The sequence below is a fragment of the Myotis daubentonii genome, chromosome 11 (genome assembly GCF_963259705.1).
Source record: "Myotis daubentonii chromosome 11, mMyoDau2.1, whole genome shotgun sequence".
Taxonomy (NCBI): Eukaryota; Metazoa; Chordata; class Mammalia; order Chiroptera; family Vespertilionidae; genus Myotis; species Myotis daubentonii.
This window is the reverse complement of record NC_081850.1, coordinates 63,935,886-63,950,765: the sequence shown is the minus strand read 5'-3', so window position 1 is coordinate 63,950,765 and position 14,880 is coordinate 63,935,886. Positions and strand designations below refer to the sequence as shown.

Here is a 14,880-nt window from a genome sequence, read left to right as displayed (position 1 = left end):
ACACACACACACACACACACACACACACACACACGCACACCCTTTCCCAAGCAGGCTGAATTCTCTTAGGGTATCATTTCACCAGAATATATTCTTTGAATTAGCCTCTGCATCAAAATGGACTGGAGGGAAAGTTTCCAACAGATCTTTTTTGCTGATAGTTTTGATTACTCTGTAGTAGAAAATTTCAAAGGCTTTTGCCAGACAGAAGGGAACATGGGGAGGAAGGGAGAACTGGCATGGCCAGCCAGCCCTTCTGAACAAACAGAGCCCAAAGCAGCGACAACCAGTTTTTCTATCCTAAATGCTTTGAAAATTATAGACTTTGGGCCACTAGATAATATCAATGGTTGGACAAAGTCCTTTAAGATATCAATGTAAACTCTACTTGAAATATCCCTCTTTAAAATTCTCTTGGTTTTGCTGGAAATATTTTTTCTCACGTTGACCGCACCAGCGGTCTGCTGAAGTCATTTGAAGAAACAAATATAGAGAAACACTGCTTGGCAGAGGATAAGAGAGGGAAGTTAGGACAGAAAGCAGTGGGATGACTACCCAGGAACGAGAATAAAATCTGAATGTCAAGAGGGCCGCAGATGAAAACATTAAAGAAAGTGTACCAAGGTATTCTTCATCTCTGTTGAAACAACATCGTCTGCTTCAGTGTTTTGAGACGCCTGTTCAAATACATTATCCTTCTTTGATAAAGACAATTTGGAACATAATAAAATACTGTACTAGTATTACTACCCCATTTCACAGATGACAAAACCGGCTCATTTGGAATACAATACTAGTTTATTGGGTAAATCTCAGTGCTGAACGGGATTGGACTTTAAACTTGTTGACCAGAAGCTGGCTGCAGAGCAGGCGCTTTTAAAATGTTTTTACTGATTTGAAAGAGAGAGTAAGGGAGAGGGAGAGAAACATCCAGATAAACATTGATAGGCTGCACGCCCCCTACTGGGGATTGAGCATGCAACCGGCATGTGCCCTGTCGGAGAGTTAAACCTTGACCTCCTGGCTCATAGATGGACGCTCAACTCCTCAGCCACACCAGTTGGGCCAGAGCAGGTGCTTTTAGTCAGGCCCACACTTGTGAAGAAAACAGGTCCATCCAGACTGACCTTATATTTTTTTCTCCGTTTCATTTTAGGACATGGCAGACCAAATAAAGAGGATAGAAAGTGTTTTACAGCAAATAACTTAGAACTCTTTAACACAAGTCTTGTGTGGACACAACTCCTTATTTGATATTAGTAGAAAGGACCACAGAGTAATTAAGGCAGTTAATATATAGTCAAAGCAGAAGCAGCCATGTTCCTTCAGACAGCCAGAGATAAAATCAATATTTTGGGAAATATCCAAGTTGAATGGTAGGCAAGAAACTCATTTTCACATTGCCTTTGATTTGTGAGATAGGACTAAACATTGAAATAATTATTAAATTAAAGATTTATTTTATGTGTATTTATATAATTAATAATATAACAATACTTTAATTCTTTAAAATAAAATTTTAAATTTATCTTCAGTAGAAGATACAGAAGTTTTGGTTTTGAGGAACTGAAACTAAATGAAAAGTGTGTAGTACGAAGGAGACAGGAAAATCTGCTAAATGGTTTTCCTGAGTTGGAAGGAAAAGCCCTTTCAGTATATTTTACTTTTCTTACCAATGTATAGTTTTTATTATACTTTGATCTCTTTTCAAAATCATATTTTATTGATTTTACAGAGAGGAAGGGAGAGGGATAGAGAGTTAGAAACATCCATGAGAAACAGTGATCAGCTGCCTCCTGCACGCCCCCTACTGGGGATCTAGCCCACAGCCACAGTACATGCCCTTGACCGGAATGGAAACCGGGACCCTTCAGTCCTCAGGTGATGCTCTATCCGCTGAGCCAAATCCGCCAGGGCTATACTTAGATCTTATAGTGGACATTTTCCTCTTTGTCCTCATATATATATATATATATATATATATATATATATATATATATATATATATATATATATATATATATATATATATTTTAGAATTTAAGATCAACTCTTCTCATTATTTGTGAGGTAAGACTATGCATTTTCTGCATGTCATACATCAATATTAGTACTGTGCATGCATTAACATTTCTGTTTTCTCATATTTTCAGTGGGTTATTGTAAAATAAATCATAAGTTGGTAGGAAATGAGAGAAAGCGGAGTCGTTTAAGGTTGATTTTTTTAAAAGGGATTTGATACATTGTTTTGAAAAGGAAACAGCTTCAGCTAGGAATGGACTACCAGCCGGGGCTTAGCCTTGAGCCTCCTGTGCAAACCACAAGGGGACCGCAGCAGCCCGGAGTGTCAGCAGTCTCACCCCGGAGGTGGTCGTGCTGCCTTGGAAGCATACCCTCCCGGAAGCCTAAACAATTTCCACTTCCTCCAAGAAGGTTTCCCCTCCCCGAGTGAGGTTTATAGTCACCGCTCCTTGCTGCAAAGCCCAAGGTTAACGAGTGGCCGCCACCCACGCAGCTCTCCGTCGCAGCTCTGCAGTTCTGTCTTAGATGTAGTTGTGTCAGTCCTGCCGGGTACCTTCCCTCACGCTGCCCTGGCTCTCTCTGTGCCACTCCAGGCGAGAGTTCACTAAGCTTTCTATCTCTAAGCAGCTACTTTTGATGTGTGGAGGCTTTAGCAGCGGAGTGAGAGGCAGAGAATTTACCAACACCACGAAAATCCTGGGAAACCAAGTTTGAAAGGTGGGTGGGGGTGGGGGTGGGGGTGGCGCGGCCTGGGAGACCAGGATTGACTGGGTGTTGTTAGGGCCTGGGCGGATCTGTTCCTGGCTGGGCTGACACCTTCCAAAGAATGATCCCCAGGCCGTAGTCCCGCGCCGCCCCTGCCCACACCTCCAGGTGTGCATTCCCCGCCCTTCATTCCTCTTCCAAAATGGATAGCTTGTCCTTGCAGAGTTGCCCCGGGAAAGCGGAAGAGAAACGTGTAATCATGGACGTGGAGAGCTAAGGGAGCACACTCACACTTGCTGTGGCCTGCAGACCCAGTCCATCGAAAACGCAGAACTGGAAACGTGTGCACCTTTCCGGCCGCAAAGTCGCCTCTCCGTGCTCGGCTGCCTCCAATTAGAGGCTGCGCTCGGAGAAACTTTGTCTGCTGGAAACTTTGGACACTCAATTACGAGAGGCCATACTGCAGGGGTTTTGCGGGGCCCCGCGATGTGTTCCAGAGCTTTTCAAGTGGGAAGAGAAGAGCGACGAAGTGAAAATGCAGCGTGTGGGGGAGCCCACCCGAGTCCCGCCAGCTGTCGCGCGCTGAGGTGAGCGCGGGAGGCCCTGGGGGTGGGGAACCCGAGCTGGCGGCTGGCGGCTGCGGGTCTCCCGCCGCGGGTGTGTCAGATCGGGGGGGGGGGGCGGGAGCGGGGGTGGGGGGATTGGTAAAATAATGAATGGGTTTAGGCTGCCGGGGCGGGAAGCTCAGCGAATGAATGGGGGAAGGGGATCGCTGGAGGTTGGGGGCTCTGGGGGTGTCCCGCCAGGTAGGCGAATGCGCCAGGGGGAGGGAGTTTGGGGGTGCGGGAGTTGCTGACTTGTGCTACGTGGAGCCAGCTGAAAAGAAAGAAGGCGGGGGAAGGAAGAGGTTGGCGTCCGTGCTGCTTCTCCGGCACTCCCTCCGCGCCCCTCTCCGGTGGCCCCTGCCGGCGCGCCAAAGCCCGAGCGGTGGGGCCAGGCGGCGGTGGACGCTCCCGGAGTTGTGACTCCCCCGTCCTCCGGCCGAGCTCCCCGGCCTCTCGGCCTCGCGCGGGCCCCCGGCGGGGTGGGCACAGGGGGTGGCCCGGCTCCTGGCGACGTCCGAGGGGTGGGCGGGGGGCCGGGCTCGGCTGGCTGCGGGGCGAGGGGCCACGGCGATTGACCGCATAGCGGGAGGCCAGCCCGGGGCGGCGGGAACCAGACTCCAGGCGGCGCGCAGGTAAAGGGGCGGGCGCGGGGCGGGGGGACAGCGCCCCCTGGGCCCGGAGCCAGTGCCCGCGGAGTCGCCTCCGACCGCAGGAGGCGCGTTCGGCTGGCCCCGCGGACGGGCTTTGTGGCTGTGTGTGCCAGTGTGTGCGTGTGGGCGTGCGCGGGTGGGTGTGCGCGCGCCTGTGTCGGGTGTGGGTGGGTGTGCTGCCTGCAAGCTGGCCTGCAGGAGGCGAGGTTGCCTGGGCCTCCCCAAACAGCCAGTTGACCCAGCCCTGGGAGGGAAGTTGCCGCCGCCGCCCGGGCCGCCGGCCCTCCCGTCCCCCGGCCAGGTCAGTGCGTCCGGGGCCCGCCCAGGGGACACGTAGGTGGCCTTGGGTTACCTGGGGCCGGGTGGGGGCGCGGGAAGGCTGGCCGGGGGCGCTCGAGATCCCCCCAAAGCCTCGCCCGGGTGGACGGGGACCGCCGGGGTACCTCGCACCCCGCAGCTGGGGGCTCCCGCACCACTTGCTTTTCACCGACAACTCAGCACAGGAGTCCGTCTCGGGCTGCGGACTTTCAACTTCAGTTTCTGCCCGGCTGCTTAGCAAACACGCTTAGCAAGTCACTGGAAAATCTACGGGCAAGGGAGGGACCTGGCTTTGAGACGGTGGTTTTGAAATCAAACGGGCTCGCTTGGTTTGTGTAGGACGACTGGTCTGTGTTGAATGGATTTAAATTTTATTCTTGTTTTTCTTTGCTGCCATTTGGCTTTGATGTGTAGGAATGACGGCATCCAGGATTTGTTGCCTGTAGTCCGCGCCCCCCCCCCCCCCCACACCCCGGGGTGTTGCTCACTGCCGCTACTTCTGCTCTTTCTCTCTTTTTCTTTTTGTTGAAATCTGTGGATTTTTCGTAAACCTGGGTTTCCAGCCAGTGCTCGCTTATTAAAACTCCAGTATGAATGCGTTGCTTCCCATCGAAATCGATACATATGTGCAAACGCGAGCATTGAAGACATGCAACTGCAGTTAATTAGAGCAAAAGCCTCTATTCCTTCAGGCTCTACCAATGCGTGCTTTTCACCTACTTGAGTAAGTGTCGTTTGCCAGGCGTGGTAAGCCTAACTGTGCAGTGAGAGGTTCAAGGCAATTCTGGTGAAAGGGATTCCCTGCGCTGGGAATACCGATCACTTCTCGGAAGGAGATAGTCCCTTGTCAAACAGAAGAGCAAGCCCCTGTGAAAAAGGGCGTCTACTGGAGTTATGGTTGTCTGGTCCGAACTAAATTCCATTGCTCTCTCACTCCTCACTCACTCTGTGCCGGCTAGGCTAACCCTTTCAGCCCCCGATTCTCCAAATCCGGGTAGGAGTGAGCGTATTTGCCCCCCATACAAACTTGTTACCAACAATCGGCATTGTAAGTATGTGAAGGTTGCTACTTTTCTTGATACCGTTTAACTTGAGGATAAAGAAGCCAAGTAGCAAGAGAAAGAAGCAGTGTATGGCGGGAAGGCACGGACCGAGGGGCCGGGCAGGAGCACTGGGTTGTCATCATTCAAGCCAGCACCGCGTCCCCTAGTGGTGCGACCTTAGCCCGTCAGGTCAGTGCGTTCTCTGTCTTGGTGACCTCATCTGGAAAACGGAGGGGTTTGGTGTTCCTGGCTGTTCCTTCCAGCTCCCCAAGTAACTAGAAACTGGGGGTGGGGGTGGTGATCCCATGTTAGAACAGTAGGAAGAGGATAAAGAGGAAGTGTGAAGGGGTTAGTCCTGGAGGGAAGTGATAGGGCAAGAGGGCCAGGAAGGTGATAAAAAACCAGCAATAGGAGATGCCTGGAGGGGGAAGAGCCTGGAGCTGGGAGTTCATTTTTCTCTTTTTTTCTTTCTTCCTCCTCAAGGGCATCAGTAATACCCCCTCCCCCGTCAATCTTTTATTACCCTTATTATTTAAAATGTGCGATCCTGCTTAGCTTTACTACCTAGGTGATCCCCACAGCTGACCCATGCTCCTTCTATTCCCGTACTGTTTTTAAGTGGGTCAGCTGCTGCCCAGTGCATTGGACACTCAGCCTGGACCCAAGTTTCCCTGTGAATGATGGGAACAAAATAACAGAGGTGGGGGTGTAAGTGGCAGCCCACCCACCAACTTGCATTTTGAAACTTCTATTTTCATTTGAAGTTAATATTTTCTAAAGAGTAATTTGATTAAAAATATTGTGCTATAGCATTTTCAAGGCTTTATCGAATCTGTTCTGATAGACCTACTGGGAAGTGCAAAGAACTTGCTAAGTGTTTTTGATACATAATGGCATTCAGCCTGATACTGACTGTTAGGGAAACTCTATTTCAAATGCTTTGCAGGGAAAGTTGCAATCTGGGCAGAATACACTCTACAATTTTTAGTGGGAAGCTCCCTGTGTTTAGGACATCATGACTTTTGAAATTTAGTCTGAGGTCAAGATTTTAATGTCTGTGCTTAATGCATGGCCTGTCTTTCTTTTCTTGAAATTTTCTGGTACCAATATACATATGCACTCGAGGAACATGATTTATTTTAAAGTGAAGTGTGATGTAGTAAAAACTTGAGCATAAGCTCTTGGTTTCAAGTCTGAAAGTCTGCTCTGGCCTTGCTGACTTGGTCTCATACTCCTGTTTGTTTTCTTATTTTTACACTAGAGGCCCAGTGCACGAATTCGCACATGGGTGGTGGTGGGGGGACCACAGGAGGTTGGCTGGCCAGGGGGATGGTGGGGGGGGAGACTGTGGGAGGTTGGCCGGCTCGGGGAAGGGACTGCAGGAGGTTGGCTGGCTGGGGGAGAGGGACTGTGGGAGGTTGGTTGCTGGCCCTGAGGAAGGAATGGGCCCTTGGCCTCCCTCGGAAAGGGGCTGTGTCCACCGCCACCCACCCCCAGTTCCCCATCCCACCCTGGGCCCTAGGGCCCCGACGGGGTCAGGAGAGGAGGTGACGATTGCTGGGCCGGGTGCGGAAGGAATGGCCACTGTCAGTGCTCTGCCACCACGTGGTTCCCCGCCTCCCCCCTCCTCCTTCCCTTTCCACTGCGCTGCCACCACTGCGGGCTGGCGGCCCCTGAGGAAGGGAGAGGACGGGAGGAAGACAAACCCTTGTGTCGAGGGCTGACTTTCAATAGATCGCAGTGAGGGAGCTGCTCTGTTATGTACGTCGCCATGACCCAGAAGCAGGTCTCTTCGAATGGTTTAGCACCAGGAGCCGATGGGGGCTGGCCGGCCAGGGGAAGGGGCCACGGGAGGTTGGCTGTGGGAGCGCACTGACCACCAGGGGGCAGGTCTTGTGTTGAGCGTCTGCCCCCTGGTGGTCAGTGTGTGTCATAGCGACTGGTCGACCAGTTGTTCCGGTAGTTCTGGTCATTTGGTCATAATAGTTGCTTAGGCTTTTATATATTATAGATAGGTTACCCCACAAAGTCCCTATCATGTTATTAGTTATTTCACGGAGAACTCTTACGGATGTTACAGAGTGGTGAGAAAAGGAGGAAATTTAAATTCAGTAAGCAATTCCCAAAATCCTCTTCTAGTGGAGATATTAGTGTGATGAAAAGACAGCCCTAGACGGAGCTGCAGTGTGAGGGAAAAGATGCAGCCAACTGCAGTATAGCAGCTGGATTGCATAACTTGGCAGCAGCTATAGAATCCAAGACCCTTAGCATGCCAGGGGATGGAAAATTAAATCCTGACTTTGGGGAAGACTTCTGAAAGGGACTTGAAGAATGAAAATGATGCAACTCTTTAAAAAAATGTGTATTTTTATTGATTTCAGAGAGATAGGGAGAAGAGAGATAGAAACATCGATGATGAGAGATAATTATTGATTGGCTGCCTCCTGCTTGCCCCTTACTGGGGGCCAAACCTGCAACCCAGGCACATGCCCTTATTGGGAATCTGGGAATCAAATGGTGACCTCCAGTTCATAGGTCGACGCTTAACCACTGAGCTACACTGGCTGAGCTGATGCAACTCCTAGAAGGTGGATGTTGGGGAGGGGTAAAGGTGTGGTTGGAGTCCAGGGTAATGAGGGCTGGACATTTATAAGGTGGTAAATTATGGGGGAACTTGGGTGTTATTTTAAGGAGTTCTACTACATGGAGATGGGGAGAGGAAAGTATTATTTAACCCCAAGATGTAGGAAAACAGTGAGTAACATATATTGGGGCATAGTGAGGGGTGAAATGAGGGAGAGGTAATTGGGTTTTTATTCCATTAAATTCCATTGTAACTCATGGCTAGTGAGTTCTAGGGCACTGCTACTAGCTTATCCAGATGATATACAGGTTGCAGAATAAATGAATATGTGGTTTCTTCCCCCCACCCTGCAATTGATAATCTTTTTCTACTTTTGAGAAATTTAATTTAGTAAAAATTAATGATGCTATTGTGTTATGTTTGGACCTTTTGAGCATGTAGGTTAAAGTCACTCTCCAGGCACAGAGCTGACCAAGAAGGTATTTTGCTTTGTTTTGTTTTGTTTAGGGAAGGGGCTGCTGGTTAATCCTAGTTTAAACATGACTGCAATGGCAAGCAGCATTCTGGACCCTGTTTGTGTTATGCATAGTATTTAACCACAGTTGTTGACTATTTGCAGCACAGAAGAGAAAGAATTATTATCAGTTTGGAATTGGGGTGAATGCCCTTGTAAAGGGTAGGGGTGATGATGGAGGGGAGGAGGGGGCGGGAGAGTAGCACCCTGATTACTGCAGTGAGGGCTGACCCAACCCTGAAAAGCCTTCATTAAGTTTAACCTCCAATAGAAGTAGCCTGCTCAATACTGTAGACTAATACTTTTTAAACAACCTTCTTTTTGGTCATCTGCTCTCCCAACCCCCCAAAACAATCTCTAGAGCTAAGATGTCTAGTTCATTATCTCTTATACAGGAAGAATGTCTGTGGGACCCTTTGGGAACGGTGCTTAGCAGCTCTGTAGGTTTCCTCTCACACCCCAATACCTCTGTCTTGGGTAGGAATGGATGGCTTGTCACTTGCATGTCCAAGGTGGAGTTGATTTGGGTCAATGTTCTCATTGCCCTTGAATCTGGAGATGCTGGGTTACAAGGAGACAGTAATTAAAGGAGATTAGGTCAGCTTCTTTTTACTATCTTCTGAATACAATTTGAATATTCCTATCAGTTTGCTTAATCTCTGCAAGGGAACGTGGGTTTGGCTTGTTTGATCATTTAATTAAGTGAAGGAGGCCAAGGTTAGTACACCCTATATTTGTTAGAAGGATACACTCTTTGGGGGGAGGGGGGAAGCATGATGGTATTTTGTTTACACTCCCTGGCATTATTTCCAGCAGATTAGCATGATTTCAAAGTAGCATTGTTGTTGTTGTTATTAATGACTTATGGGGATGGGGCAAAGAAAATTGTTTTAACACTTCAATATTAGCTACTGTCATCTGGTCCGTGCTGTAGAAACTTTAACCTTGAAGTTCATGTAGATGTCAAATTTTTTTTCAGAAGTGAAAGAATTACATGCATGTAGGCATACGTGGGTGTATGTTGTAATTTACTTTATTTCTGCGGCCCTGCTTTAAAAAGTAATATATCGGCAGGACAGACTCTTTACTTTAGTCCAGTGCTAACACAACCATGTGTAAGCCTGGATGAGGTAGATCATGCTGTGCTTGTTGTATTTAATATGGAGAGAAGAGAACATGATTTCAAAACTAGCCTCTTTCTCTAAAAGAGAAAAAGTTTAATTAATAACACTTCATCATGGATTTCTTTGGAGTGGGATTTCCAAGTGAAACTGTTAGCTAAAGGACATTTTGTACATTATGGCCATGATGTGTGCCTATGCTTCTTAAAGTTTAGGATTCACTATACAGAGACTGCTACTGTGAACCATCTCTCCCTCCCTCCCTCCCTCCCTCTCTCCCTCCTTCTCTCCCTCCTTCCCTCTCTCTCCCTCTCTTTCCTTCCTTCCTTCCTTCCTTCCTTCCTTCCTTCCTTCCTTCCTTCCTTCCTTCCTTCCTTCCTTCCTTCCTTCCTTCCTTCCTGCAAATTTCCCTTTATTAATTTTCTGAAATTTCAGAACAATGCCCTACATTGATTGAATGTAAGTCAGCTATACTCCGTTTTCCTTCTCTGTGTTTACGTGTTTGTCTTTGACCAGCCCCTGGGCTGCCTTCATTCTGAAACTCTTTCCCCAACAGAAGGATATTCCTCACTCTTTGAAAGAACTGGTTCAGGGCAGAGGAAACAAGTTCTGTTCAACCCTAGCAGCACTGAGCTGCCTGCCTGCTGTACACCCAGCCCTGTGCTGGGTCCTAGGGGAATGGAGTGGGGGGTGAATAGGATCCCTACCCTCTGCGAGGAGCTTGCAGACATATTAACAGGTGATTGCAATTCAGTGTAACAAGTATGATGAACGAGATAATTATGGTAGCACCAAGCCTGGGGCACCTGACCCTCAGGGTGGGTGTGGGTGCAGGGCTTTGGGTGGGTGTGGATGCAGGGAAGGCTCCTGAAAAATTAGGATCTGGAAGGACCTTAGGAGATAAACCAAGAAACCTAGAAGGCAAAAGAGGATCATGATAGAGGGAATCAGGAGGCTTTTTAGTTTCCATTTTGGTGTTGCTGGGTAAATCAAAGTTCCTCTCTTTTTAAATCTGTAAAGCAGCAATAAGAACTGATATTACCTGGTTGCTAACTCTAGTTTTCATTTACTTGTCTCTTAATCTTTTATTTGTTCATCCCTCCACTCCATATTCAATAGATATTTGTTGCACACCTCCCATTACCGAGGAACAGTAGACGAACAGGACATGTTAGGTCCCATCTCCCAGGGAGCGTGCACCCTATCACATTGTGTTAACAACAGAAGCTCTTTTGAAATCCCCTCAGATGTGCGGCATGTTTGTTGAGCTGTTCTTCACGTTCAGGAATGTTTTCTTCAAGCGAGTCTCAGTATTTTCAGGTCAGATAGCTCTTCCCTCTTACGTAAGAGAAGAAGAAGAAGGAAGCAGCCTGACGTTCTCCTCTTTTTGTAAACTTGGGATGTTTTACCCCAGGGTTACCTGTCAGTGGTCAAGTCTAGAGAGAGACGTAGTTGTTTCGTATCTGTAATGCTGGCTTTCATCTCATTTTGGACTTTCTTAATTTCAACCAGACTTGTGTTTGGATTTCTGTATTCACTGTATCACTTGCTTCCTAGAATCATTCCAATCTAGTATTCGTGGGAAGTCAGGCCTATCTTGAGGTCACGCTATCATGGGACGGACTTTGCTTTGTTAATGCATTTTACTTACTTTATTTAGGTCATTCAGAGATATGCACCAATAGAAAGTGTTCCAGCCAGAAGAAGGTAGCTGCATTCACTTATAAGATCTGTGTTTTTTTTGTAATGATTCAAAAATATAGATGTGTCAGAGTAAATGTGATAATCTCCCTCTGCCACTTCAACCTTACCCATCTGATGTAACCCTTTGCCATCAATTTGTTACATAGCCGTCCATCCTTGTCTTTTTGCTTATAGAAACCTACACAAACGTTTGTGTTTAGATATATTTACAGATGTGTGGGATGTGTGGGCGGGGGCTGTTTATGTATACCCATATATATGTTTATATATGTATGTGCGTGTGTCTGTGTGTACACGCACTGCCTCCTGCCTCTATTCTCTGTGGTTGGAAAGAGGCCGTTGTTGAGGTTGCCACCAGAAGTTTCAAGTCCAAAGAGCCTGTGTGACTCCTCTTTAATCGACACAGCATGATATTACTCAATTAAGAGTGCTCGTCAGAGAGATAGGAACAGGAACAAGAAAACTATTTCCAGCTGCGTGAGCTCCAGGACAACAAATATTACAGAGAATGTTATTTCCACAAGGACTCCTCTTCACTGGCAGGGGAGGAGGGGCACTTCGGAGCACATATTCTGGCATCTGCGACCCTCTGGTTGGGTGGAAGGCCTGCGGGCCGCTTCTGGAGCAGAGCCGATAGGTGGCGTTACTCATTACAGGCAGGCTTCCTTGTGGGAGTATCAGAGGACCCCCTGTTTTACAGCAAACTTCTTTCATATAATTAGAAAGAGTATACTCTAAAGCAGCGGTTCTCAACCTGTGGGTCGCGACCCCTTTGGCAGTCGAACGACCCTTTCACTGGGGGCGCCTAAGACCATCCTGCATATCAGATATTTACATCACGATTCATAACAGTAGCAACATTACACTTATGAAGTAGCAACGAAAATAATTTTATGGTTGGGTCACAACCTGAGGAACTGTATTTAAAGGGCCAGAAGGTTGAGAACCTCTGCTCTAAAGTCATGATAAACAGTCAAGTGTAGTAAATACATAAGCCCATAGCAGTCATTTGTTATCATTATCAAGTATTAGGTATTGTACATAATTGTATGTGCTGTATTTGTATATGAGTGGCAGTACAGTGAGTTTGTTTACACCTGCAAACATTAGTAACCTGTTACCCTATGACACTATGCCAACTATGATGTCAGGAGGTGATAGGAATTTTTCAGTTCTGTTATAATCTTGTGGAACTATTTTATATATGTGGTCCGTTGTTGACTGGAATATCTTGATGCTGGGCATGACTGTTATCTTATCAGACATTCATTGAGCATCCACTATGGCTTCTCTTGATGAGGTGGCTCTGGGATGATAAAAAGGAGTTGGAATTTCACCTTAATGTTCCTTTGGGGTGAATAAAAGCCCCTGAACCAATTCATTCCAGCAAAGAAAAAAAAATCCTGGAAATAATTGGAAGACTGATGATAATATGGGGGCTGATATAGTTTTTTAAAATATAGTTTTAAACATATAGTTATTTTAAAAAATTATCTTTATTGTTGAAAGAATTACAGATGTTCCCCTTCTTCCCCCCACTGACCCTCCTCCTTCCAACTCCCATCCCCTCCCTAAGCCTTCACCCCACTACTGTGTTCATGGGTTATTCATACATGCATGTAAGTTCTTTGGTTGATCTCTTCTTTCCTCCCCCGCGCCCATTACCTCTGAGGACCCTCAGTCGGTTGCATGCTTTCATGTCTCTGGATCTATTTTGTTTGTCAGTTTATTTTGTTTATTAGATTCCACATATAAGTGAGATCATGTAATACTTGTCTTTCTCTGACTGACTTATTTCACTTAGCACAATACTCTCCAGGTCCCTTCATGCTGTCTCAAAGGATATAAGAGATACTTTTTTTTTTTTTTACAGATACATAGTATCTCATTGTGTAAATGTACCACAGTTTTGTTTTTTTTACCCACTTGTATAGTGATGGACACTTGGGCTGTTTCCAGATCTTAGCTATTGTAAATAACGCTGCTATGAACATAGGGGTGCATACATTCTTTCTGATTGGTGTTTCAGGCTTACTTAACTGCAAGGCTAACAGCAATGAGTGTCCCATTACTGTCATTACTATTCTAAAAGACAAGCCAGAAAACTTCTCAGAAAAACTGGAAATCCCAGTAGCCTGTGGTGAGGCCTTCTCCACTTACTGCATTGAAAAAAGTGTGACCCTTTTCATTTATCTGAATTGCCCAATATTTTCTTTTCCATCCTATTTATCTTCTTAGATGGGGGAAAGCATTATTATTGTTATTAAATATATTTGTATTGATTTCAGAGAGGAAGGGAGAGGGAGAGGGAGATAGAAACATCAATGATGAGAGAGAATCATTGATTGGCTGCCTCCTGCACGCCCCACACTGGAGGGTTCGAGCCCGCGACCCGGGAATCAAACCATGACCTCCTGGTTCATAGGTTGATGCTCAACCACTGAGCCATTCTGGCCCGGCAAGGGAAAGCATTATATTTTTTTAAATTTCTATTTTATTCTCTGCTGTTTTCCTAGTGCTAGTACACTTTGCATGTAATAAAACTCAAAATTTTTTGAATAAAAATTCTTTTGAACTGAAAAATTTTGCATAAAAATTAATGTATTTACCATCTACTGAGCATATTATGGTAAATGAGTGGTCTTGACTGTGTGAGATTTGCAGTCTAGTGCAGGAGATGCCTCTGAATGAGTCACTGCAAGTGCAATTGGAATTAGGAAGACAAGTGGGGTGTCCTGGAAGGGTAAGACAGGGAGACGGACTTTGTCTGGGAGGGGTGAGGAAGCAGCATTTATACTGAGGCTTGAGAGATGAATTGAAGCAGTTAAGTAAAATTGGGACGTGAGGGTGGAAGAGGAAGGAGACGTTGATAGAGAAAAAAGAAGATACGATTGGAAAAAAAAAAATAAACAAAAGTCTGATTCTCACCTCTTGAGTTGAAATTAGATCATTTGTTTTAAATGATGGAATGACGTAAGGGTAGACGTTGATCAACTTTGTTGGCATTTTTTTAATGTATAGCACTTCATTTTCAATAACTTTAAAATAATCAGCAATATTTTTAAAAAATTGGGGTCAGACATTATTGAGGGAGAAGGAGTTTTCATCTGAAAGTAGCAATTTTTGAAAAATGGAACTAGCTTGAATTTTATTTTATTTTTTTATTTCAAGCTTACTTAACTGCAAGACTAACTGCTAAAAAAGAATCACTGCAAAAATAAAAACAGTGCAGGGAAAGTAAACATTCTTGTTCATATCTGACTCCATTGGGAATACTAGTGGTTCAGGACGCCTTGGCTGAAGATTGCCTTATTGTATACATGTAAGCTTTTGCATAAATTACTGGTTTTAATTATCATGGTAACGGAGTGAGGTTTGTACAATTTCTATTTCTTGTTGATTAAGGGTTTCTGTGTCCTGATGCTTGAAAAGAGCATGATTTCCTCTGGGTGACAAGTTCAGATATGTTTACTAATTCAGGCGCTATAATAATATCATTCACATCCTCTGTGCCCTGATTCTGTACTTGAGCTGCCCTAGACTGGTATGGTCCTTTTCTCTCTCTACAAATGGGCTTTTGTCAATTTTTTAATAGTAATTACTATGAGATAACA

The 14,880-nt window shown here is 46.0% G+C and overlaps 1 protein-coding gene across 3 annotated transcripts in view; it reads left to right on the top strand.

The window, feature by feature from the left end:
* The first annotated feature begins 2,821 nt into the window (after positions 1-2,821).
* Positions 2,822-14,880, top strand: part of LPAR1 (lysophosphatidic acid receptor 1) — a 118,935-nt gene continuing 106,876 nt past the window's right edge. Inside the window, exon 1 of one of the 3 annotated variants that reach the window (XM_059657626.1) lies at positions 2,822-3,314. The gene's annotated coding sequence lies outside the window, so the exon portion shown is untranslated. Of the gene's footprint in view, positions 3,315-3,839; positions 3,965-4,143; positions 4,284-14,880 lie in introns of those variants that run through there. The other 2 variants (XM_059657627.1, XM_059657625.1) reach the window with 2 other exon arrangements.